The sequence below is a fragment of the Malaya genurostris genome, chromosome 3 (genome assembly GCF_030247185.1).
Source record: "Malaya genurostris strain Urasoe2022 chromosome 3, Malgen_1.1, whole genome shotgun sequence".
NCBI classification, from domain to species: Eukaryota; Metazoa; Arthropoda; class Insecta; order Diptera; family Culicidae; genus Malaya; species Malaya genurostris.
This window is the reverse complement of record NC_080572.1, coordinates 97826505-97850608: the sequence shown is the minus strand read 5'-3', so window position 1 is coordinate 97850608 and position 24104 is coordinate 97826505. Positions and strand designations below refer to the sequence as shown.

At 36.2% G+C, this 24104-nt stretch overlaps 1 protein-coding gene across 1 annotated transcript in view; it reads left to right on the top strand.

Annotated features, from left to right (window-relative positions):
* Positions 1-24104, top strand: part of LOC131439237 (neuromodulin) — a 296952-nt gene that overhangs the window by 181941 nt on the left and 90907 nt on the right. The window lies entirely within an intron of this gene.

Below are 24104 nucleotides of genomic sequence, written 5' to 3'. Positions count from 1 at the left end.
TTGAATGTAACTTGTTTGTCTGAAGAAACAATAATAACACGCTTGCCAGGGTCGATGGATGCACTCAATGATTCCAAAAATATCGACAAAGGCATGGTTCAGAGGACTGGATGTGAGTAGGAATTTCATTCGTGTGATGTCCAGACTCATGTCCAATCACTACACGTTAGATGCACATCTCCTTCGAATTGGACTAATCATTGTACTTGTGGCGAAGGTTATCGCGATATTGATCATGTCGTTTGGACATGCGTGGAGTATCGTGATGTCAGATCTCTGCTAATAAATTCCCTGCGTACCCATAGTAGACTATCCAATGTCCCAGTTCGTGACACTCTTGCTTGTCGTGACCTTCCTCACATGAAATTTCTTTAACATTTTATTAAGTCCATTGGAGTTCCAATTTACATTTTATTTTATGTTAAACTCCTTTCATGATACAAACAAACCTGAAATAGTTATCAGATCATGTACAAAATAAATGTATTTTATTTAATGTAATTTATGATAGCATATCGCTTGATAAAAACAGTATTTAGATCAACTAATGAATACCAACATACTAACATGATATTCGAAATGTATTAGGTTTAAAGTACTTTGTATTGTGGATGCCACGGCGAAGAAAAACTTATGTATATTGTCTATGAAATAAACGTAATTATTATCAATTTAGTAAAGCGATAAATTTTGGCCATTTCAAAAAAGGAGTTCGGTTATCGGCACCCCAAGAAATTTCACTAATTATTCAAAGAAAAAAACAGATTTTTTTTCTTTTTGGAAGTGCTTTTAACAAAAGTCTTCATTGTCTGATGGTGATTTCGCCTTGGCTCGATGATTTGGATGGTGGCGCCTTAGGTGTTGTTTGGCCGGTCTTCCACGTTTTTTTTTAGCCGGAGCATCTGCTGTATGAGCAGCTAGATGTTTGGCCAAAACTTTGGCTGGCATTGTCTAGACAGCAGCCTGCATATCATTGACAATTTTTCATGATTTGTCGAAAAAAATGTGGTGCCGGTAACCGAGCAACTTGGGTACCGGTAACCGAGCAACTTGGGTGCCGGTAACCGAAATCGGCAGACATTTCGAAAATGACAAAACCAATCTTTGGTTGCAAAAATTTTGATAGCATCCGGCATTAGATCACGAAATAGATCGATTTCACCTCATAAATGGTCAATCCATTCACGAAATTCATGCTCTTCAATTTATGATACTATAAAAAAGGTCAGATAAAACTTTTGTGTTGATTTTCACACAATTAAAATTTGTTTTGAACGCTGCAAAAAAGCGTTTGTTTGCTTCGGTATTCGGTACACAAAGAACGTGCTGCTATTACACACATATAACATTTGTCGAAATGACGCTATCTGCTTTCTGTCGAAAGTTACGGTGTGGTGTCGGCAACCGAACACCTTCCCCTAAACGTGACTTTTGTAGAACGCTATTTCACCCTTCTAACCGAAAGGAAAGATCAGAAGTAAAAAGAACAACTTTTCAATAGAATTTTACAATCTTCGTAGCCCAAAGCTTCTCATCTGGTTTCGCTGTGGAAATGTTCAACTCTTCCACGTCCTCTGGCAATCTAAAATCGTTGACCATGTGATCGATTGCTCCCGAATCGACGAGTTTAAAACTTTTGCTGTGATCCACTCGGATTACCATTGCTAAATTTTCCCGGCCCTTCAAATATTCCTTCTTCTCCTTAATATTGAACTTTTTTATTAGAGGACATTTATTCTTAAAGAGAATGATTTCGTTGCTAAGCAGACGCATAGTTTACACTATTTATGCAACACTTTAAGCATGTTACTCCAATGATCCATTTCTTTTCTGAAGTCTCGGACGTTAACAAGTGACCATTGACTGATCGCCGTAGAATGTTTGCATTTACGGGATTTTTGTCTGCTAAAAAAAAATTCTGCTTAGCGGTTTCAATTGAACTACTAAGTGACAATGGTTGTTCAATTTGAACTGCTAAAGCTCTGATTAGCCAAAGGGAATGTTTTCTCATATATCTTCCTCCTCTTCCCAGCTTTTGCATTCAGGAACATTTTCTTTATGTCGGAATCCGTTTTCGCACACAGCTCTTCGTTAGGAAGCAACAATAAGGGTTTTTTTTCGCGAGCTTCTCTAAAATAGTGATGAGTATAACATGTGTCTTTTCTGTGTAGCTTACGCTTGCTCTCATTCGGTGCAGTTCTCGAATAATCTCATCGTACTCGTTTTGTCGCGAAGAGCCACCACTGCTGCTGTTATCGCTTTCTGGTACTTTTTAATCAAAGTATTCAGGGCTTGCTTAGCATTCTCCAAGCCAACGAACATGTCCAGAACGTCATTGTTAATTAGTAAAATGATTTCGTATACGATCCTCATCCAGCCTTCTCTTTAAATTGGTCTTCCCCGCGGTTAGTGGTATGCGTTGAATTACTTGAAAAGAAAATGGATTCCATTTAATTCCACAACATAACTTTTTTTCTCTATTTCGCCCCTATGTCTGAGCCTGTTCCTATTTTGTAACATTAGTGATGAAATAGTAAAGATTTTTTAATATAGTGGAATTTAATAGAATTTATTTTCTTTTCAAGTGAGATGATAATTGTTTAAATTTTGCTCGCGCACTTCGAAAGTCCGAACTATTCGCTCGCCAAGCAGCAAGAATATGACCAAATCAAATATCACTGACATAGTAAAAATGTTCGGAGAACGTTTATCTATAATCAGGAAGATTGGATCGGGGAAGTTGCGAAAATTTCGAAAAGAGAGACCGGTTTTTTATAACGTAGCCCATATACTCCACATCTAAGATGTTGCAAAAAAGCTGCTATTTCCATCCTGTAGTTCGCGAGCAAAAAATGTATATGCAGAAGAGTCTGGGAAAATATCTGCCACCATTCCACAGTAACTACACTACTGTTCTATTCTGTTTACTGGAAAAAAAGCCATCGAGTAATTTTCCGCGAACAACGGCTAGGTGGTACCCGACACTTTGAAGCTTCACCCAATAGAAAAATATTGAGTTTTCGTCAAGCAAAACGTCTAGAAGACGCTAAAGATAATTGTCAGTGAGATGCAGTTCAAGACAAGCTAACGCATGCAAAAGAATGAGCAATTTAGAACAAATTTAACGTAAATAATTCACTTGCCTGCGCTCCGTAGTAATGAAATCAGAAAAACCGACGCAGCACACCACTTATAGAGCATAAAAATAAGGTCACCATATAAGCCCGTATTCCCATCACGAATCTAGTGTCACAACAAATTGCTTCAAGTTGGTTATTCCCCAGATTATTTGGAGATTTATGCTGAAATTTATGATTCTGCTTCCACGAAAGGTTGCAGAGCAATTTACAGGCTACAAAAAGTACATTCTTCGAAACCTCTCGTTCCCCTAGTGTTTAATTAAGTGTTTCACAGAATCGAGACAGTTTTCCATTCCTGGAATGATGTCAAAAGATCAGTAATTTTTCGGATGTACTAACAACACCATATGAGGGATTTCAATCATTCCAAAATAACCTTCTAAGATCAAGTGCAACAAGGACTCATTTATTTCTGCAGGAATAATGAACCTGTGACTACAGAGTGCGAATCCATCATGCATACTCATCACCAAATTCTACCATACTTATAGACTGGAGACAATTCGTCCAAAATTTTAACCTTTTTACTCCCATATTGACGGAGCTAAGGTGAAGTAACAGATCCATTGAAAAATTTGAAAACTGCCTGGAATGCCAAAAATTACTTTTTTAAGCGGTTAGTGGAATGAACTAAGTCGCTTCTAAATAAAATAAATTTCATTTAATTCCACATATGAAAAAAATTTCGTCTATTCTTTACTTTTAAAATATCAGTATAATTCAATCCTGCTTTTGCACTTCTGCTCCAAGCCTTCAAAAGACCATACAGATAATTTGAAGTAATCCGAAATATATAAAATATCGTATTTTGAAAGTCTAAAGGATTCAAGGGACTATCATACCATTTCAAGCTAAAAGTAGCTGAACATGACTTTATTGAATATCATGAACTTACGACGAATGACATAAAAATCACAAGTCAATTTTCTAACCTATGGAAACTGGAAGTAGCTAAAGGTTGGCAATACATGTAAATAATTCAAACTTTTTATTAAACCACTAGCGGACCCCTGCACACTTCGTATCGCAATAATATTAGATTAGATGTAGAAAATCCAAAACTACTTATCAATTTTAATGATTATTGAAGAAAAATATCATTATAATGCTCTATGATAGTGGCCCCAACCTTTTTATATCGCGGATAACAGTACAAAATATATAAAACCGATGGTTTGCCAAAACGCAAACAGGCAGCGTACAATTTACCATCCGAAAAAAATTCTAAATTCACGCTACAGACTCATAACGATTATTGACGGTCATAGAAAAGTTAAACGGATAAGAAAATGACGTTCAAATTGAAATGGTGTAGCAGTGGGCATCATTGGAATGCGTGGAATGAAAACTTTTTCTTCTTCTGATTTGCCATTTAAAATTGTTGTCTCGACAACATTTGCGATTAACTTTTGAACTTTTAACTTTTTTCTGTACTTGTTCCTCTATTGTCTGCACTTTATTTTGTACTTTGTGTGCTTGTTTCTGTAATTTGTGTGTTTGTTCCTGTACTTTCTGTGTTTGTTTTAAAATTTGTTCCTGTACCTTCTGTACCTGCTCCAGTATTTTATGTATTTGGTCCTGTAACTTCTGTACTTATATCTGTACCATCTGCACATTCTGTACCTTTTTCTGCACTCAATTGTTCCAGTACTTCCTATACTTGTTTCCCTCATTTCTGTACTTGGTTTTGTACTTTCTGCACTTGTTCCTGTACCTTCTTTATTTTTTCCTGAACTTAGCTTCTGTACTTGTTCCTTTTATTTCTGTATCTGTAGCTGTCCCTGTGAATTTCTCACAGCTCAAAAATTATCTTTGGATGGAAATTATTTCGAATACTCTTAAATTAGAATAATCAAACGACCCTCATGATTGCTTGAGATAAGTAAAGTAGAATGGTAGAGTGTTCTGTAAAAATGAATCATCTGACAATTGTTTTTGATTCGATCTCAACATTTTTCCCCAATTCAGGTACACTTCGCACTTTAAAACGGGTTTGTCCTGCTCTTAAAAGTCCCAAATGATTCAAGCAAAATACAAACAAAATCAGTTTGACGGTTTATGAGCAAGAGAGTGAATCATTCGAATAGGTAAAACATGTCGATGAGTTCCCAAATCTCGGTTCAATCGATGTAATTTAAAAACAGAAGTCATACGGGATGGTTCGAGTACATTGGACGAAAAATCCTTCAAAGGTATAGGTCGGGAAATGCTTATGAAAATTTTTAAGCCGAAAAAAAACAGGAAACATCCATCTAATTCGAATAATTTGACTACACGGTATTGAACCTAAATTTATATATCCGAAAATGGAAACCTGTATGCTGTTCATTTGGCGCCCTTACTTAGGCTGTGAACCATTTCGCGGTTAATTTTAACTTTTGGTTAAAATCTGACACTCGAGTGGTTAATTTGATGTTGTCAAAAATAACCCTGCTCGAGAGCATGGTTATTTTTGACAGATCGATAGTTATTTTTCAACACAGAAAAAAATCTCGCAATGAAAACTCTAATATTAATTCTTTAGTTGAAATTATTTCCAGTGGAAAATAAACCCAAATAGCTTTCCGTCCGTCAAATTTTGAAATGGGCCACAGTTTTAGTCAAATTTAACTACTCGACACCGAATAACCACTCAAGTGTCAGATTTTAACCAAAAGTTAAAATTAACCGTGGAATGGTTCACAGCCTTAATTGAACATGTGATTCGAAATAAAGAAAAACGTGAATCAAGTAGGCTCAGTGAAATTTTTGCACAAATCAGCTCGTTTGGCGCCAAACGGTTTTATTAATAATCTAGTATCCATATTTTGCTCTCCAGCGGGCAGCAGCATTGCATAACTCGATACGCGCCAAACAATCATTGGAGATCTAGCATGCATTGAATGTAAAATTTCCAATTCTAAACGAATTAATTTTCTAGTCTTTCTCTACTTTCCCGAAGAATTTTCCCTATGTACTATAGCCTAAAAGTTCCGCACAAACGTCACCTTTCGAACAAAAAAAAACATTTGAAGATCGGACCACGCATACCAGAGAACATTTGCAACACACACTTTTTTCGCTATTATTTTATAAAGGGTGATTTTTTAAGAGCTTGAGAACTTTTTTAAACAATAAAACGCATAAAATTTGCAAAATCTCATCGGTTCTTTCTTTTAAACGTTAGATTGGTACATGACATTTACTTTTTGAAGATAATTTCATTTAAATGTTGACCGCGGCTGCGTCTTAGGTGGTCCATTCGGAAAATCCGCTTTTTTATCGACAAATTTTGTTCAGCGATGAGGCTCATTTCTGGTTGAATGGCTACGTAAATAAGCAAAATTGCCGCATTTGGAGTGAAGAGCAACCAGAAGCCGTTCAAGAACTGCCCATGCATCCCGAAAAATGCACTGTTTGGTGTGGTTTGTACGCTGGTGGAATCATTGGACCGTATTTTTTCAAAGATGCTGTTGGACGCAACGTTACAGTGAATGGCGATCGCTATCGTTCGATGCTAACAAACTTTTTGTTGCCAAAAATGGAAGAACTGAACTTGGTTGACATGTGGTTTCAACAAGATGGCGCTACATGCCACACAGCTCGCGATTCTATGGCCATTTTGAGGGAAAACTTCGGAGAACAATTCATCTCAAGAAATGGACCGGTAAGTTGGCCACCAAGATCATGCGATTTGACGCCTTTAGACTATTTTTTGTGGGGCTACGTCAAGTCTAAAGTCTACAGAAATAAGCCAGTAACTATTCCAGCTTTGGAAGACAACATTTCCGAAGAAATTCGGGCTATTCCGGCCGAAATGCTCGAAAAAGTTGCCCAAAATTGGACTTTCCGAATGGACCACAACCGGTCAACATTTAAATGAAATTATCTTCAAAAAGTAAATGTCATGTACCAATCTAACGTTTAAAATAAAGAACCGATGAGATTTTGCAAATTTTATGCGTTTTATTGTTTAAAAAAGTTCTCAAGCTCTTAAAAAATCACCCTTTATATATATAGAATAACCAAGGAAATAATAATTCTTCAAAGTACAGAACTAGTCCCGTGTGCATAGAAGCTGAACCATTGCATTCTAGAAGTAGCTTAGAAGTTCGTTCGGTTGCTTAGAATGCTATTGATAAACTTCGAAAGCTGCTCCATCCAAATCAGACCCTTTTATCCGAACTTTTGGTTACAGTTGTGACAGTTTATGTTTAACTGTAACGTTACAAAGCAGTTAAATGAATTTATTTTCTTTTGAAGATAATCAGGGATGTTTTAAGCAATATCAGGAAGGTTTACATTTTTTTTCGATTTTTCGAAGATGTATTTCTTTCAATAAATTTGAAAATTATGAAATATATTTTTCCACACTTTGGATTTAAGAGTCACTCTGGATTTTTTAGTAATAAATAAAGAATTTTTGGACTAGTTGAAATTCTTCGGTTTTTCTTAATATTTTTAATTTTCTAAAACAAATTAAGAATTAATCATGCATCTCCTTTAAAGTTGTATTAGAAGGAAACGCATAGTGCATAACTATTAGAACTAAGCAACGTGTGTTTTCTTCTAATAGAACTTCGACGGAAACGCATGGTTGATTGTTAATTGTTTAGAAAAAATAAACCTGTTTGAATCTACCTAGTGGTTAAATATAACTTATGTTTTCAATAATATTTTAGTATTACTAAGGGATTCTTCGAAAAAACTATTCTTTGAATATTGAATAAGAACAAAAAATTTGTTTAGGCATACACTTTCACACCTTTTTTCAATTATGAACAATTTAGTCCCAAATGCATACGAGTTCTTCGTTTTTATGCATTTTTGCTTTAAATGATGATTTAAAATTTTAAACATATCTCGCCCTGTTGATCCGACAGCGAAAGTGAGATCCGAACAAAAGTCAAAGGGCAGTCTATTTTTATAAACGTTGACCCATTTAAAGACAGTCCCAGAAAGTATGGACGCACTTTGATTTCGCTGTAAATAATTCACAAGTGTTAGATATTCAAATTTTATTCGATATACTGATAATATTAGACTACAACAACAGAATATTATTCTCAACATTTGCTACTTTGCCATTGTAGACTAACTGGCGCACCTTCTTGCGAACATTCCTCATTAAATTCCGTACAGACTTCTTGGCGACAAGTTTTGACACTTTTTTCCAATCTTTTTCGAACTGTTGAATGGTTTCGGCTGCCGAGACATGTTTCCTAAGATGTGCCTTCTTTAATGCCCCAAAATTCCTCAATTGGTCGAAGTTGTGAGCAATTTGGTGGATTCATGTCTTTTGGGACGAAAATGACATTTTTGGTAGTATACCATTCTACCGTTGATTTCGAGTAGTGGCAAGAACTTAGATCTGGCCAGAAGACAACAGGATCCTTGTGGCTTCGAATCATGGGTAGAAGTCGTTTTTATAAACATTCTTTGATGTATATTTCGCTGTTCATTGAAGCAGTGGTGATGAAGGGTTTCGGAATCTTACCGCAGCTACAAATTGCTTGCCAGACCATAGCTTTCTTACTAAATTTTTCGACTTCAATCGATATCTTGGACTGGTTTAACACTTGCCCTTCTTTCACCGTATAATATTGTGGTCCCGGTAAGGATTTGTAATCGAGTTTCACGTTGGTTTCGTCGTCCATGATTATGCAGTTCAAATTTCCAGCAAGAATCGTATTATACAGATTCCGAACCCTCAGCCTGATCGATGCTTCTTGTTTCGGACTTCGTTTTGGTTGTTTCTGCTTCTTATAGGTTCGAAGATTCAAACGTTCTTTAGCACGAAAAACATTTAACTTCGAACTGCCCACTTTTTTGGCCACATCCCGAACTGAAACCTCCTTCTTTTGCTCGAACACCTTCAGTATACGTTTATCCAACTGAGGGTTAGCAGGACCTTTTTTCGACTCGTTTTCGGTTTATCCTCAAAGGTGTTATCATCACCGAACTTCCTGATTGCATTTCGCACGTTTTTTTCACTAACTCCTTCCATTTCTCAGTGACAGTCCGCGTTCTGTGCACCATTTATACACAATTTTTTGACGTTGTTCTGCTGAAAGTCCACGCATTTCGAAACAAACTAATGAAAACGAATAAACAACTGCACAGTGGATAGAGAAGAGTGTAAACAACCGGACGCAGCCATAAAAATTTACAGATTATGAACCATTGCGAAATGGCAGCGGTTTTTAGTTGCGTCCATACTTTCTGGGACAGTTTTTATTTGAGTCGAAGTTTGTGAAAATCGATCCAGCTGTTTCTGACAAAATGAAGAGAGTTCGGTTTTTGAATTTTCGTCCACTATTTCCGGTACTTCCGGAACCGGTATAGCTGAAATCGGTTTGTTTGATCAGCAACTAACATAACCTATAAACTGAAACAGTTTTGAACCAAATTTAGAAGAATTTTTACGTTTTTCGCATTATCGCTCTATATGACCGGTTGCTATTTCATACACACTACTCTGTATCTCCGGAACCGGAGCCAGATCTGGACAAAATTCTACATCAACTTATGGAAACATAATACTTTTCATTTGAGTTTGCGAAGACCGGTTTAGCCGTTTCTGAGCAACTCGAGTGATTTCCGGTTTAAAGCACATGAGCATTTTCCCGGTACTTCCGGAACCAGGAACGATGATCCGGTATACCCATTCGGTAAAATTATATGAAATTCGGTAAAATTATTGTAAGACCTTTCATTTGATGAGCGGTCTCTGAGATAACCAAGTGCACTTTTTTAGTTCATTTTGCACATTTTACCCTATAACTCCGGAACTGGAAGTCGGGTTCATATGAAATATAGGCTGTAGGACTGTAAGGACCTTAACTTGAATCTAAGTTGAAGAAAATCGGTTGAGCGGTCTGTGAGAAAATCGAGTGCTCTTGTAATTTTTGCACTTTTTAATATTTTTGCCCATTTTACCCTGTTTGCAATTCTGGTCAGCCAGGCCATGTATCGATCGGAATAAAAAGTAATAGGAAAGAGCAACGTCGGTGCTACACGAGGGGGTGGGGTAGGACTTCTCATTTGAGCGTTTCCATGCATACTTTTATCGGCTGTGCAACATGTGGACGAGCATTGTCTTGTTGCAAAACGCATCAAATGTCGTCGGTAGACCTCCCACGAGATCCTTTCACTCGGATGCTTCAGCTCATAATACACTACATCCAGCTGATCCCACCATATACAAAGCACGTCCTTCAGACCATAAATATTATGAATTTTGGTCGAACCCCGTTTTCATCTTTAGTAACAATTCGATGCAAAAAAAAACCTTTTCTATTTTCCCATTGAAGCAGTTATTCGCACGTGAAGAATCTGCGTTCGACGTCCCTTGAGTCCAATTCGTGCGGCAACCAATTGCCTACCATTCTCGTTGCTTTGAATCATTGACAAACGGCTGGCTGATGATTTTGCAAGTTCTTCTTGCATTTGTGACGGCTTTTAATCGAGCGATTCCTCCAGTTTCTCATCTTAAAACTTTGGTGGCACTCCGGTACCTTTCTCGTCTCCCGCGTTAGCTGTTCTTTACGCTTCAGATAAATGACACATACTGATTCTAAAACTATGCGACAGTAGCTTTGTAACGCATAATCACTGTAATAAAAAAAATCAAGTTACGTCATCTCTTAGAAATCGGTATCTGTTATAATAAATCCATACTCAATATTTAGGTTCTCTCCCGAATGGCTACCATTATCGAAACTTAAATAAATACTAGCGGACCAATGAATTCTCCGTTACTGATGGATACTTTGTATACCTGAAATTTTTGCTATGCGTTTTCCTGCAATACGAATATATTAAAATTAATTATTAAAAATACCACTTCAAAGTGCCATTTTTTTGCATAGCCACATCGAAGCGAGTACGCAATACAATTAATTACAAACATTGCACACACTTTTCAGCTCACTCCCAAGAGATTTTTTATCACAGAAGTGAACATGATTAATACCTATATGAATTTTTCTGACATTTACTTGCGCCTGTACTTTGCTGTCACATAAAGCTCGGATACGGGTTGATTGTTCCTATTTTTAGAATAGACCAACAGGGATATAGTGCCATTGATGAGATGGTTTGCGTTCAGTTACTGCTGTGGCCAACCCTCAGCAGGTCCTTGGTCCCTATACTAATTAGGTTTCTGCACAATAGCGAGCAATAAAAATGAGAAAATGCTGATTGAATAAAAAATTCGGTCTGGCAGTTATTAACAAAAGTGCTATGAATTAGTAATAGATTACGTAGCTCTATTCTTTCAACATTAGAGTTTGGTTTCATTGTTGTTCCAAAGCATGAAAAAAGGCCCAAACTTAGCTCAGGTGTTTAAACTTAGCTCGACATTAGTAAAACATTAGGAGCTTTCTTTAGGTAAGGTAAGGTAAGGTAAGAGTTAATCTTTTGAATAATAGAAAATACCAAATCCAGCATAGGCGACCATAGCGTGATGAGTAACATTTCCGCAGCCTATCTGGGCTCGATTTCCGATGATTAAAGAGCCGAAATATTATACGGATAAAACGTCTACAACCAAAAACAAAACAAAAACTAAATCTTCGCAAAACCTGAATTGTGAACAAAGTTGGAATTCACACATGAAAACATTGTTACGTTTTTGTTTCTCCATTTTCAAGACCAGCTTAAAAGAAACTAAAAACAAGAAGAAACCATAATAGACGATTCTATTTCGAGAGCACGTCCCATTTTTCCTAATTGAAGGTGATGCTTGTTACCTCCTTGGGGATTCAGGTCAATTTTCTACCATACACTGACACGAGTAGGTCAGCAATAAGGTAGATGTTTGCTAGTACAATGATGCTGACACTGGACGAGCAGGATGTTACAACAGATGACACATGTCGGAGCGAACCAAATCTGGGCATTTGTTCGCTTCACTGGTCGAACATTTCGCGAATCGATTCATGTAGTAGCAATGGGAGATTGCACTTTCAGTGGACGGTCTGTCGTGTAAATCAATAAATGCTTTCATATTCGGTGTTTCAATGAAACATGTATACATGAGGGATGAATCAGGCTGATCTCGCTATGACCTAATTTGTTGATTGTTAATACAAATGACATAATGTTCAATTAAGCCGTTGTGATGAGAATTATAATTGTGTCTCCAATATCTGTACAATATGAGTTAGATTATCAATTTTCTACATAATTCAGTGTTGTGCTCCAAGTTATAGAGTTCCACACATAACTTGAACTATCGTAGTGGATGTTAACCGACCTGGCCTATTTACAAAAGAAAAGCACTACAAGATATGAACTGAATGGAAAGTTATTTCTGTATGTCATTCCTTTATCGAAACACATTATTTTTTTATCGATTCCAGCTTCATACCAATCGTTGATTGACTGTCAAACAATGTAGCAAACAATAACTGATCATCGATATACGATATCTCTATCTCGGAACAGAAACTTAGGACAGCTCCACATAAATAATAAAAAGTGGGGTTCAATATAAATCTATTCTGGTTTTGTTCAGCTAATGGAAAAAGTGTATCAGATAAACTGTGAGCAAATATTTACAGGCGTTTACATTGGAACACTTTAGCTGGTTATCGGAAGAAATCAATAGAATTGATTGATTCACTGTTTCCATCCCACTCCAAGGACGACTACCAGTCCTTCGTCTAAAACAAATAAAGAAAACCTGAGTACTAGATATTTCAAAAGTCAATGAAGCTATTTCAGGATTCTGGTGAGTGATGATAGAGCCACTCGAATGACAATTCACTCTTAAGGGAATAGTAATCGAGAAAGTTTTCAGCAAATTTACCTTCAATGTCTATTATTCCACTCAATATCAAACAAATTCACAAAGCATGCTTTAAAAACATGTTTTAATCCTCCTAGTAGTACAATGATGCCCATCTAATTTGATTTAAATTGGAAATCCATGGGATTTCCATTTCAGAGTTGTTTGATCACTACTTCCGGTTTTGCCGGAATCGAGAATTGGGGACTGATACGTGGAGCCGGAACGGATGGATGGAACGGTTAAAAAGAACTAGTTCTTCTGGAAGAACGAGTGAACGACAGTTCTTTGATTAAGAACAATAGTTCTTTAATCTTTTCAAAAGAAATAAAAAGGATAGACTGCCGTAATACTAAAAGATATCACTCGATGATCATTATTAAACGAGCAACAACGCCGCAGTCTAAACTATATTTACATGAGTCCTAATTAGGCACGGTTGCAAGAAATATCTGCACGGTTATAAACTTCACGCGTGCGTCTTAAATTTAGCTTTTAACCCAAAGCAAAAAAGATCCATTGATCAAACCTTCCTTGAATAATTGAGGGAGTTTGGTCTAGTCCGATTTTTTGTAAGGAAAATACAATAAGACATTGTAAATAAGAAAAATGTGAAATATCTCTAAGGAATGATCTTACCAGTATAAATAAAACCTAAACCCACATTTTGGTGCAAATTTGATAAGTGTAAATAGAACAATTGCAAAGTTACAGCTGAAAAAATTAACCACTAATTGCAAAACTTTAAATTTTTTATAGAAAAAAAAGTCATTTAGACACTAAAATATAATTCTACAGGTTAAAATGAATGAATTTGCTCATAACGACCTTTCTCTTAGAAGCAGCCGCTATCGAGATGTTTAGACATTAATGTAAACAAACTCGCACTGTAGCACAAATCGAAACTCATGAGGTTCAAATATAAGTTTTTTTTTCAAAGTGCTTTGAACCTTTCCCTTATACACAATATACAAAAGTATTGTTCAATTTAACAGAACATGTAATCGGATAAGTGAGAGCTTTGAAGCGTAAGGCTGATTTGAATACCGTCTTATCCAGCCATACCTTTTCCAAACTATTGATACTCGGGAAAAAATCATATTTGCCAATTTCGATAAACGTTATCTCACCGAACATTTTTCTTTTTTACTCTTGGATGCTGTTCAGAGCTACTTATGGAGCAACGAGCAGACAACAATTCATCCATTTGAAAATTATTATAGATAATCAGAAGAGCTAAGGTTCGAGTATTTATTTCACCCTTTTTAAAGACAGAATTCAAACCAAATTGAAAAAAGTCGATTCTGATTTTGTCACTTTTTTGCTGTTACTTTCTAGAATTGCTCATTAGTTTCCAAATTAGTGTTAAAAATATAGTGCCTATTTCACAACGTCACTTATGAGGAGGCTTAAATTTTTATCCATAATCATACTCCAATGTTATTATAACACATTACTCAATAAGTCATGTGACTAACTAAATTTCAGGTGTACAACTTTCCTTCTTTTTTTTTCGATAGGTGGCTGTACCGGCTGAGGCTGGTCAAAATACATAGATGAGAATGCCTTTAAAGTTCGTGTGTACAGTGCCTAACGAATTGTCATCGCCGTTTCAGTGACAGTTGTTCTTGTTTTCATATTATTCACGCTCGAAAATGTCTGTTTATGTGCCCAATTCTCGACATTTGCGGGAAGTTTTACTTTTCTGTTACAATTCGAACAAAATGCAGCTGAATGCTATCAGAAACTTATGGTGATGCTGCTCTGAGTAAAAGAACGTGTCGGGAGTGGTTTCAACATTTTAAAAATGGTGATTTCGATTTCGAATACAAACATGGTGGTGGAAGAGAAAAAACCTTCAAAGATAAAACTGTGATTTACTACGAGCTCTTAAAACCGGGTGAAACCATCACAGGAGATTGCTACCGAACGCAACTAATGCGCCTTAGTCGCGCGCTATAAGAAAAGCGGCCACAATATCAAGAGCGACATGACAAAGTCATCCTCCAACACGACAAAGCTCGGCCTCACGTCGCAAAAGTAGTCAAAAAGTATCTGGAAACGTTGAAATGGGAAGTCTTGCCCCACCCGCCGTATTCCCCAGATGTCACCCCTTCTGACTTCCACCAATTCCGTTCGATGGCACACGACCTGGCAGATCAACATTTTCAATCCTTCGAAGAGCTGGAAAAATGGATTGCTTCATTGATAGTGTCAAAAGAGGACTCCTTTTTTCGAGCCGGGATCCGAAAATTGCCGGAAAGATGGAAGAAAGTTGTCGCTAACGACGGACAATACTTTGAACAATACATCTATAAGCACTTTTTCGCAATTAAGCTTTAAATTTTGGAAAAAAAAAACGGCGGAAGCAAAGTTGCACACAAGGCAAAAAAATTATTTCTGCCAAAAATCGATTCTTTTCATAAATGTAATCTCCTACAAGAGCAATACAATCATTCCAAAGCTTCTGTAATTTCTTGATGCCGTGTTTGTAGAAGGATTTTTCTTTTGACTCAAAATAGGCTTCACAATCAGTGATTGCTTCTTCATTTGAGTTGAATTACTTAATTTAACAGGGAATAGTCAGCAGTCACTGAAGGCCAGATCTGGACTATACGAAGGATGAGGAAGCAATTCGGAGTGTAATTTCTTCAATTTAACCATCGTTGCCATCGTTATGAACAGATGTTGATCAAGGAAGTAGTATCCACAACAAATTTAGGTATTCCGTATGAAACTGTAAGACTTTTACTTCGAACCTATAAGTTTTTGAAAATCGATTTGGCCATGAAAAGTGAGTGAAGTCCCTTTTACAGTTTTTGATCACTATTTCCAATACTTCCGAAACCGGATTCAGATGACCGGAATAACAAAAGTTGGTTCGTTTGCCACCAACAAATATGACCTACAAACTGGAACAGTTTTGAACCTAATTAACCCTAGACTAACTATCTCATGCTATATTTCGATTAAACCAATTAAACGAAATCTAACAAACGAAGCGAATCTGCGTTTCTGTTACTTCTGCATATGTAAGTCAAACTAAACAGCATAAATCAGCAGCATAAAACATGTAGTAGGATTATTACTTTTATTATTATTACTATTATTATTAATATTAATATTATTATTATTTTTATTATTATTATTATTATTATTATTATTATTATTATTATTATTATTATTATTATTATTACTATTATTATTATTATTATTATTATCATTATTATTATTATTATTATTATTATTATTATTATTATTATTATTATTATTGATATCACTACACCAACGGCACGGTATTACTGCACTACCGGATGGGAAAACTTCATTTTTTTTCAAATAAATTGGAATTCATTGACATTCGTTTATTCTTTCGTTCGTGCTGATTATAAAATAGCTCTAATTTTCATAAACCGCAGCACCGTCTTTTATCAATATTACCCGCATGGGCATGGCTACCAGATGGCTGACTAAACGCTGCCAGCGGGAAAAATATGGCTGGCAGACATTCTGGTTACCGACTGCCTCACCGCTGCCAGACATACAACTCAAACGATACAACCGTATCCACAAGGATTTTTCCACATTGAAATCTTTGACATTTTCAGTGAAGATGAAAAGATGAAAACGCTTGGCTAACTAAGGTACAGGCGACTATATGTTTTGCAAAATTAGATTTGACAGCCGTCACTGACACAATTTTGGTAGCCGTCTGGTGGCCATGGCTACACAGGTAGCCAAAATATACAGCGGGTATACACCAGTAGCAGACATTTGTAACCGTTTCGTTTTCTTTATAGCGTGTACGAAATAGAACAAAGCACGCATAGTTTGTTTTGTGTTTTCTTCTTCTTTCGATGTGGTACATATTGTCATTCTATATTGCGATTTGAAAACTTTGACACTCATCGCCCTGTAACAGCGGAACCGGAAGTCAGATCCGGATGAAATTTCACAGTAACTTTAAAGATAATATGAGCTTTAATTCAAATCTAGATATGTGAAAAGCGGTTCAAACATCGCAGAGAAATCAAAGTGAGTTCTATTTTTTATGTTTCTCTGCACCACTTTCGGTGATTCCGAAACAGGAAAAGGGGGGCCATTAGTGCCGAATTAAGTTTTTATGCCCACAAACTAACAAGCTCTGTAGACTAGAAGAATTTATCAGACAGTTTTATGGGATTTGCACCTGTTTTTGAACATCGTTCGTGAAAAAATACTAATGAAATTGGTAATTTTCCACTTATCACGCTTTAGTTCCGGAAACGGAAGTCGGATCTGGATAAAATGTTCTAGAAATTTGTTGTTAACTTTAAGACCTTTTATTTGAATCTTAGTTTGTGAAAATCGTCGGTTTTCACAGTGATTGCATAGCTTTTCTATATGAGAAAGGCAAAAAACATTAGACGACACGTTGAAATTAAAATATTCGGTGAAATCATTGAATCGTAGGCGAATGGATCGGAATGGTTCATTTTGACCATATAGTGTGTTACGAGTTTCCAATAGCAGAAAAGGTCGTTGTCGAATAGGTCTCTCAGGAGTATACAAATTTAGTCGTTCGAGTAAAGCTTTGTTGTTTTTTTTGACTATATGTAACCATGGCATCCACTCTAAAAAAACTTTCTCATGTATAATTGTAGACACAGTACCTTCTGGTATCTTTACGGCAATGACCCTCATCGTTGGTATAGTGAGAAAAAATAGCTGAGCTCCATCTCAGCTATCTTACGAATTTGAATCTGCGATTTGACATAACCAATTTGTGAACTTTTTTATGTTTTCTGGAGTAATCAGCTTTATTAGACGACCAGAACGTTCACTATCATATGTGTCTGTATGTCTACGTTTTACAAACTGACAAACTGATAACAATTCTTTTCGATGGAACAGAATCCAGCCATTGTTGAACTTGTACAGTATTTTTTTGATCAAAAAGCAATGATACTTTAACACAAGGAATTGTTTTGAAAATGACAAAAGTACACACCTAGAAAAAATCATGTAAATTTACGTCTTCTGAGACCGACATATATGAGCGTCAAAAATGATTTAATTTTACAGTAAATCTAACTTATATTTAATGCATTCTGACATATATTTATGTGCTAAAATATGTAAATTTACACGTTTGCTTGAAAGGCGGGGTATGTTTGACGTAAGTTTATATCTTTCTTGTTAAATTCAGTCGTTTTACGAATTACATTCTCATGAATTGTGTCAGATGTGGATTTGCGTCACCTGTAAATTTCATAATTTTTGTTGTGTAGCTTCACTTAAATGTCAGTCACTTTTTTCTGACTAATCGAAATGCCATGAAATTGCACGAATAGTCTTTTGAAAGTTGGTATTTCACAAACGCCATATGAATTTGAAAATTATAGTGCCATATGTGTTTCACGACTTATGGAGTTATGTGTTATCATATTATCCCGGGGCAGCGGTTCAAAGCATAGGGCACTAGGAAGGAAATCGAATCCGGATAAAATTCAATAGGTACTGATCATAAGACCATATGATATTCCATTTGATTGTTTATATGTGAAAATATGTTTTCAGTTTAGAAGAATTGTTACGTATTTTTGTGACATATTTACCACTGACACCGGCATAGTGGGCCCCACTAGTAGAAGGTAAAATAAATTTCATTCCTTCCTTCCGACCTTGCATATATGAGCCTGCCTAGTCTAGCTTTTCCGATCTAAGCTTATAACTGATTCTATCTAGAATATCTATCCGCCTTTCATTTTCATATCTATATCTTCTCTAGTCGTTACCTGCCGAATAATACCAATGAAAGTCAATCGATGCAGTTTCTTCGAGTTTACACACTTTTTCAACTCTGATTGAAGATATTTAAAATTTTTGCCTGGCAAAACGGTTTTTAGCTAAACCCCCAAATAACCAAAATCTGTGGTAACGGCCAGGTCAGTCACCTATTCGTTTCGCTCGGGACGCCGAAAAGATATTGTGCTTCGGTGCAATATGAAAAAGCGTTAACTTTACGTCTGCTTAGCGGTTCAAATTGAATTCTTTAAATTTTTGCAGTAAGCAGTTCAATTTGCACTGCTCTGCACTAACTAGTCGAAGACGAAACGTAAAGAATAGTGAAATCCAATTCCAATTAAAGACGAAAAATGAATATATTCAAAGAACCATGAACATCGAGTGCAAGACCGAATCGTTATGAGAAAAACCTGTTTTAATCCACCTAGTGTTGTAATGATATTTCTCATATTACTCGTGTTCTCATATAATATAATGTGGTACTTTTGAAAAAAATTTCTTTGATTCTTGAAAAAAATCAAAGTTTTTTTACATTAACTGGTACAACCCGCGAAATGATCACTATTGCAGATACATTTTCGGAACCGATATAATCGAAGTCGGTTCGTATGGCCAACAAGTAACATAGCCTACAAATTATTAGTTTTCATTCCAATTTAGATGATTTTTTTACGATTTTGATTTCGTACTTTAAACAACCGATTGAACGAACTTACTTTTGAACCTAAGCTATTGAATATCGGTCAAACGATCTTTGTTACGCTTTGCGTTTTTTTTGCTTTGCCGTTTTGAGTGACGGTATACAATTTTTCACACTTTCCACCCTGTAATTCCGGAACCACAAGTTTTATCCGGATAAAATTTAGGATTTCTTTATGAGACCATAATTAGTGAACCTAAGTTAGTGAAAAGTGGTCATGCCATCTCGGAGGAAAGTGAGTAATCAATAAGAAATTTAAATAATTTCTTTTGAATCTTAGTTTTTACATCTTAGAAGTCGGATAAGCCATCTTCGACAAAAGTGAGTGCACAAAAATGTTGTATACGCACATACACACATGTATACATACAACCATTTTCGTACTCGACGAACTGATTAAAGTGGTATATGACAATTCGATCGGTTCTCGCTGTGATTGTATAACCTTTCTTCACGAGAATGGCAAAAAGCAATGCTATGTGTGTGTGGTGGGATCAGAAAAAAGTAGTGTACTACGAACTTCTTAAACCCAGCGAAACATTTAATTTAAAGTTACCGTCAACAAACGGCCATTTACAAGAACGCATTGATCAAAAATTGAATAGCAGGCTATGGGACTAACCTTCCATTTTAATCTATGTTCAAGCATAAATCAAATAAACATAGATTTCTCACTGTACGGTGACACTAACAGCACCTCTAGTGACAAACGGGTGTACTTTTTTCCATTAGCTACTGTGGTTGTGTTAAATGCGCAGGCAACTTTTTGCATGTATTTTAGGAGCACCCATTCTCCACCAGACGGTGCTTTTGGTGTCACGGGTTGCTCAACTACATTACTAATACACTGGGAAATCTATGTTTATTTGATTTATGGTTCAAGGAAATCAATCGAATGCACTTTTACATTTTATTCCGTTAGTCCCAAGCCCGAAGTGCGATCAGGATAAAATTTAATATCAAGCTCTGAGACCACAAAACCATCTCGGAAAAAAAGGAAGTGAGTTTCGTTATAGAGTCTTTCACCACTATTTCCTATACTACCGGGATCAGGGAACCGATATATCCGAAATCAATTTTTTGGCCATCAACAGTTTCACTATCAGCTCAACTTATCAAACTTACAAAAATTACTTTCTGCTGTAAACGTGTTGTTACTGATCGAATAGTGTGCCCATGAGTGAATAAACAAATAATAGAATCACGAAACTTGTTCTCAATATGCGCTTGCTTGTCAGAGCATCCCATTACAGTGTAATGTTTTTGGCAATGATACAAATCAATAAACGCAAAACAAATTTATTAACTTCCTTATAGCTTCATCAAATACACATTCAGAATGTACACTGGATTCTCAATTCATCAGTTCACTTCATTGAAATCAACACGGTTCAGGTCTGTAATACTTGTAATACGTCTGTAATACTGTAGTTCTGAACATTTTTGGAGTTAATACAATAATAATTGTCTCAGTTCCTGCTCGCATCTCATCCGACACAGTCGAAAATTTTTTACGGCAGAAACAAAGACAATACAAAACAGTGAACAATAGAGTGTACGAAATGGGCAAATACGATTTAACAAAGCCTGAAACTTGACCTACAAGACCAAATTCAATCTGTTTTGATTTCAAGCGCTGCAAAGTTAGACCAGCAGTAACCGAAATTGAAATTTTGCTTAAGGGGGGGAGGTAGGGTCTAAACGATGAAAAAACATCATTTTAGCGATTTTTTCCAGCATTATCGCTCAACAAAATAAATTCAAATATTTTGCATAATAAAAAGCATCATTTGAACAACATTTTGTATTTTTTTCGTGGAAAAATAAAGAGAAATAAGTCGGTGAAGAGGTATTTTTGAGGACGCTTCTTAAAAATCATGATTTGCGGTGTCCACTGTATCTCAGCGCAGACTAATCAGAAGTGAACAAATGAACACAGCATAGTTTGAGTAGAAGATTTTCTAGACCCCAACGTTTCTGTTTGATTTTTTTTTTAAATTATTTAAATTTTTGGTGGTTGTTCAAAATGAAAACTACGATTTTTTCACGAAAAAATCCGCCATTTTGTAGCTGTTAAACCTCCCCAAAGTAACAAACAACGAAAAGGAAAACATTGGGGTCTGGTTTTTTATATGTAGAAAGTGTGTGCAAAATTTTAAAAAAATTGGTGCAGTAGTTTTTGAATGACGATAGACACGGACTTTCAAAACTTGCTTTTGAGGAAAACGCGTTTAAAGGTTTTTGTTTATAAAATGAATAGAAACAATTAATTACTCCAGGGATCCCGTAGGGTCTAACACTTTCAAAAAATCATATTTTTTCTTATGTAATTTATTATAACGAAACATTTCAAGACAGTTTTGTCAAGTTTTGAAGTCAATCGAAGTAGAAATCTTGGGCCTGTGCACCGAGCTCTTGCTTTTTCGTAGAATGAGATAGCCATAGATAAGGGTCCATAACTTCTAGAGTTTCGTTCCAATAGGCTTGAAAATTTCACAGAAAATTCTTCAAATGGTTTACTATAAGAAAATATAAAGAAAATAATAAATGATTTTTCAAAAGTGTTAGACCCTACCCGCCCCTTAAGGAACGTCTGCAATGATGTAAGTGAGATTCAATTCAACAAGGCGTCTAACTGTGTGTACATTATGTTCAAACGTGAAAGAGATGCAATTGCATTTGCTTCGGTTAATAACGGGGTGCACAGTGTTGATCATGACAATGTTAAATATAAAATCCCTGTGTACATGGTTGACAGTGCCATAGAAGACCAGCGATCAGTTCGTTCGGGAAAGTATGTCGCAGTACAGTGAAGTTCTACCCATCGAAAGGGAAGTATGGCGAAATTTTTTCCCGGTTATCCGGAATGGCGTGCGAGTGGTACGTATGCAACTACGTAAAGCAATTCCATCTTACATCATTTGTGATCAAGACGGAATACATCCGTGTAAAACGCTGATTACGTATGAAAATCAACTGGTTACATGTCAGTTTTGTGAACAATCTGCACACTACGGCAAACCTTGCACTCAGACTGCGAAAAGGACATCTTCAAACAAAAACAAGGACAACCGCTCAACAACGGAAACTAGTGAATGCAGTGCTCCTGTTTCAAAAACACTTTCACCATCAAACCAACTATCAACTGCAATCAATGTACAAAGCGCATCTGCAGCCACGGACAAAGTGACCTCCAATCTTCTCTAGAAGGAAATGGAAGCTTCTCTCCCACTAGAAGAAGGGTGACAACGAGATCCAACAGTAAAAAAATAAAGCTCATATATACGCAAATTGGCCTGAATAAAAATTTTTACAAAAAAAAACAATAATAATTGTGTATTTTTGTTTATGAAACAGTTTTTATTTATTCATAGTTCTTTTTATTTTTCAACTAGACTTCCGTGAATCCAATATTGTTTAATACCGTTTTCGTTTATTGATCAGAGCAGCCCGAGAGCTGACCCAGAGTATCCCAAACTACTTTTGATGTGTTTGTTTTAGCAACCTGGGGTCGCTCTAGATCGGACTTCAATCGCGTAGTTTTGCTCTAAAAATTTTCTCGGGTCGCACCACGCATCTATGTTTATTTTTTCCTTTTTGCCTTTCTCATATAGAAAGGTTATGCAATCACTTGAAAAACCGAGTAGTGAAAAAAAAACTACACAAATCGATAGTCATTATCAGTAGGCAACTGAACAAACCGATTTTGGCTATCCTGGTTCCCGGTATCCGAAGTACCAGAAATACTGGTCATATATACCAAAATGGATCTCACTCACTTTTCTCAGCGATGGTTTGACCGATTTCCACAGACTTAGATTGAAATGAAAGGTCTTCCGGTCCCATACGGAATTCCTGAATTTCATCCGGATCCGACTCCCGGTTCCGGAGTCATAGGGTAAAGTGTGTTCAATATTGTACACCGTCACTTAAACTGACGGAACAAAAACCGTAAAAAATGTTATAAACTGGACTCTAAACCGTTATTCCCAATCTTAGGGTCAATTGAAAGGTCTTATGGTCCTAGCAAAAATTACTGCATATTTTCGGATGCAACAAACATTTAAATCGTAATTTAGAGTGCGTACTAGTAGAGTTTGTATGTCATGTTAGTTGGTGGCCGTACGAACCGACTTTGATTATGCCGGTTCTCGGGCTCCGCTGCCGGAAGTGCATATAACAGTGAACCCACTTCGTTTTCTTAAGGATGACCTACGTATGTTATACTAGTTAAAGCACAAACAATCTCTTGGTTTCTTTCAAAAATCGAAGAGAAAATTTTTGAATAGAATACCACAATATTACACATGAGAAAGGCATCATTACACCACTAGGTGGATTAAAACAGGGTTTTTTATGTGTTGTTGTTTAGGGCGCGTACCACGTGTTCGTTTTACTCGGAGTCAGAGTCGCCCGCGTGTAGGTTCAAGAACAAAAACGGTATAAGATAATGCAACCATAACTTACCCAATTGCGGTATACGTATACTATTGAAGTTAAGCATTTTTTATTAAATCAAATAACGAAAACACCATGGTAACCATCAAATTGTTTCAAAGCCATCATTATTTGCTTTTGAACTAACCGTGTGTGAGGGCCACACTTATATCAAACTATAACTATCGCTGCTATATTTCATAGCTACCATAGACAGTATGCTATATTCTAAGCAACACACATTTTCTGAAAAAAAAATTGGAACGGA